Source organism: Cherax quadricarinatus, chromosome 55 (genome assembly GCF_038502225.1).
Source record: "Cherax quadricarinatus isolate ZL_2023a chromosome 55, ASM3850222v1, whole genome shotgun sequence".
NCBI lineage: Eukaryota > Metazoa > Arthropoda > Malacostraca > Decapoda > Parastacidae > Cherax > Cherax quadricarinatus.
This window is the reverse complement of record NC_091346.1, coordinates 21,498,192-21,502,449: the sequence shown is the minus strand read 5'-3', so window position 1 is coordinate 21,502,449 and position 4,258 is coordinate 21,498,192.

Here is a 4,258-nt window from a genome sequence, read left to right as displayed (position 1 = left end):
ACACACACAAATACACACACACATACACACATACACACACACATACATACACACACACATACACACACACATACACACACACATACACACACACACCTACCTAACTACGTAAATAACTAATCTTGACACTTGTAACAATGCACACACCATCCCCAGCCTCTCCTCTCCCTCCTGATATAGAAGCAACGTGCAGCATGACTATACAACATAGACCAGAGCATAGTAAACCAAAGAAGTACCAGTGTGTGGCGCACGAATGAACATGGAGTGTTGAACAACTGTGGTAATTTGAACGAATGGATAGCACCTGTGACCCGGTATAGCAGTGATCTACAACCCCCCACCACCAGTGTAGCAGTAATCTACAACCCCCCAGCACCACCAGTGTAGCATTAATCTACAACCCCCCAGCACCACCAGTGTAGCAGTGATCTACAACCTCCCACCACCACCAGTGTAGCAGTAATCTACAACCTCCCACCAGTGTAGCAGTAATGTACAACCTCCCACCACCACCAGTGTATCAGTGATCTACAACCTCCCACCACCACCAGTGTAGCAGTAATGTACAACCCCCCAGCACCACCAGTGTAGCAGTAATCTACAACCTCCCACCACCACCAGTGTAGCAGTGATTTACAACCTCCCACCACCACCAGTGTAGCAGTAATGTACAACCTCCCACCACCACCAGTGTAGCAGTGATCTACAACCTCCCACCACCACCAGTGTAGCAGTAATGTACAACCCCCCAGCACCACCAGTGTAGCAGTGATCTACAACCTCCCACCACCACCAGTGTAGCAGTAATGTACAACCCCCCAGCACCACCAGTGTAGCAGTGATCTACAACCTCCCACCACCACCAGTGTAGCAGTAATCTACAACCCCCCTGCACCACCAGTGTAGCAGTAATCTACAACCTCCCACCACCACCAGTGTAGCAGTAATCTACAACCTCCCACCACCACCAGTGTAGCAGTAATCTACAACCTCCCACCACCACCAGTGTAGCAGTAATCTACAACCTCCCACCACCACCAGTGTAGCAGTAATCTACAACCTCCCACCACCACCAGTGTAGCAGTAATCTACAACCTCCCACCACCACCAGTGTAGCAGTAATCTACAACCCCCCAGCACCACCAGTGTAGCAGTAATCTACAACCCCCCAGCACCACCAGTGTAGCAGTGATCTACAACCCCCCAGCACCACCAGTGTAGCAGTGATCTACAACCCCCCAGCACCACCAGTGTAGCAGTAATCTACAACCTCCCACCACCACCAGTGTAGCAGTAATCTACAACCTCCCACCACCACCAGTGTAGCAGTAAACTACAACCCCCAGCACCACCAGTGTAGCAGTAATCTACAACCCCCCAGCACCAGTGTAGCAGTAATCTACAACCTCCCACCACCACCAGTGTAGCAGTAATCTACAACCCCCCACCACCACCAGTGTAGCAGTAATCTACAACCCCCCACCACCACCAGTGTAGCAGTAATCTACAACCTCCCACCACCACCAGTGTAGCAGTAATCTACAACCTCCCACCACCACCAGTGTAGCAGTAATCTACAACCCCCCACCACCACCAGTGTAGCAGTAATCTACAACCTCCCACCACCACCAGTGTAGCAGTAATCTACAACCTCCCAGCACCACCAGTGTAGCAGTAATCTACAACCTCCCACCACCACCAGTGTAGCAGTAATCTACAACCCCCCACCACCACCAGTGTAGCAGTAATCTACAACCTCCCACCACCACCAGTGTAGCAGTAATCTACAACCTCCCACCACCACCAGTGTAGCAGTAATCTACAACCTCCCACCACCACCAGTGTAGCAGTAATCTACAACCCCCCAGCACCACCAGTGTAGCAGTAATCTACAACCTCCCACCACCACCAGTGTAGCAGTAATCTACAACCCCCCAGCACCACCAGTGTAGCAGTGATCTACAACCTCCCACCACCACCAGTGTAGCAGTAATCTACAACCTCCCACCACCACCAGTGTAGCAGTAATCTACAACCTCCCACCACCACCAGTGTAGCAGTAATCTACAACCTCCCACCACCACCAGTGTAGCAGTAATCTACAACCTCCCACCACCACCAGTGTAGCAGTAATCTACAACCCCCCACCACCACCAGTGTAACAGTAATCTACAACCCCCTAGCACCACCAGTGTAGCAGTGATCTACAACCTCCCACCACCACCAGTGTAGCAGTAATCTACAACCTCCCAGCACCACCAGTGTAGCAGTGATCTACAACCCCCCAGCACCACCAGTGTAGCAGTGTTCTACAACCTCCCACCACCACCAGTGTAGCAGTAATCTACAACCCCCACGACCACCAGTGTAGCAGTAATCTACAACCTCCCACCACCACCAGTGTAGCAGTAATCTACAACCTCCCACCACCACCAGTGTAGCAGTAATCTACAACCTCCCACCACCACCAGTGTAGCAGTGATCTACAACCTCCCACCACCACCAGTGTAGCAGTAATCTACAACCTCCCACCACCACCAGTGTAGCAGTAATCTACAACCTCCCACCACCACCAGTGTAGCAGTGATCTACAACCTCCCACCACCACCAGTGTAGCAGTAATCTACAACCTCCCACCACCACCAGTGTAGCAGTAATCTACAACCTCCCACCACCACCAGTGTAGCAGTAATCTACAACCTCCCACCACCACCAGTGTAGCAGTAATCTACAACCTCCCACCACCACCAGTGTAGCAGTAATGTACAACCTCCCACCACCACCAGTGTAGCAGTGATCTACAACCCCCCACCACCACCAGTGTAGCAGTAATCTACAACCTCCCACCACCACCAGTGTAGCAGTAATCTACAACCTCCCACCACCACCAGTGTAGCAGTAATCTACAACCTCCCACCACCACCAGTGTAGCAGTAATCTACAACCCCCCACCACCACCAGTGTAGCAGTGATCTACAACCTCCCACCACCACCAGTGTAGCAGTGATAACCCATCACCACCAGTGTAGCAATGCTAACCCATCACCACCAGTGTAGCAGTGATAACCCATCACCACCAGTGTAGCAGCAATCTACAACCTCCCACCACCACCAGTGTAGCAGTGATCTACAACCTCCCACCACCACCAGTGTAGCAGTAATCTACAACCTCCCACCAGTGTAGCAGTGATCTACAACCTCCCACCACCACCAGTGTAGCAGTAATCTACAACCCCCCACCACCACCAGTGTAGCAGTGATCTACAACCTCCCACCACCACCAGTGTAGCAGTGATCTACAACCTCCCACCAGTGTAGCAGTAATCTACAACCTCCCACCACAACCAGTGTAGCAGTAATCTACAACCTCCCACCAGTGTAGCAGTAATCTACAACCTCCCACCACCACCAGTGTAGCAGTAATCTACAACCTCCCACCACCACCAGTGTAGCAGTAATCTACAACCTCCCACCACCACCAGTGTAGCAGTAATCTACAACCCCCCACCACCACCAGTGTAGCAGTAATCTACAACCCCCCACCACCACCAGTGTAGCAGTGATCTACAACCCCCCACCACCACCAGTGTAGCAGTAATCTACAACCTCCCACCACCACCAGTGTAGCAGTAATCTACAAGCCCCCAGCACCACCAGTGTAGCAGTAATCTACAACCTCCCACCACCACCAGTGTAGCAGTGATCTACAACCTCCCACCACCACCAGTGTAGCAGTAATCTACAACCTCCCACCACCACCAGTGTAGCAGTAATCTACAACCCCCCACCACCACCAGTGTAGCAGTAATCTACAACCTCCCACCACCACCAGTGTAGCAGTAATCTACAACCTCCCACCACCACCAGTGTAGCAGTAATCTACAACCTCCCACCACCACCAGTGTAGCAGTAATCTACAACCTCCCACCACCACCAGTGTAGCAGTAATCTACAACCTCCCACCACCACCAGTGTAGCAGTAATCTACAACCTCCCACCACCACCAGTGTAGCAGTAATCTACAACCTCCCACCACCACCAGTGTAGCAGTAATCTACAACCCCCCACCACCACCAGTGTAGCAGTAATCTACAACCCCCCACCACCACCAGTGTAGCAGTAATCTACAACCTCCCACCACCAGTGTAGCAGTAATCTACAACCCCCCACCACCACCAGTGTAGCAGTGATCTACAACCTCCCACCACCACCAGTGTAGCAGTAATCTACAACCTCCCACCACCACCATTGTAGC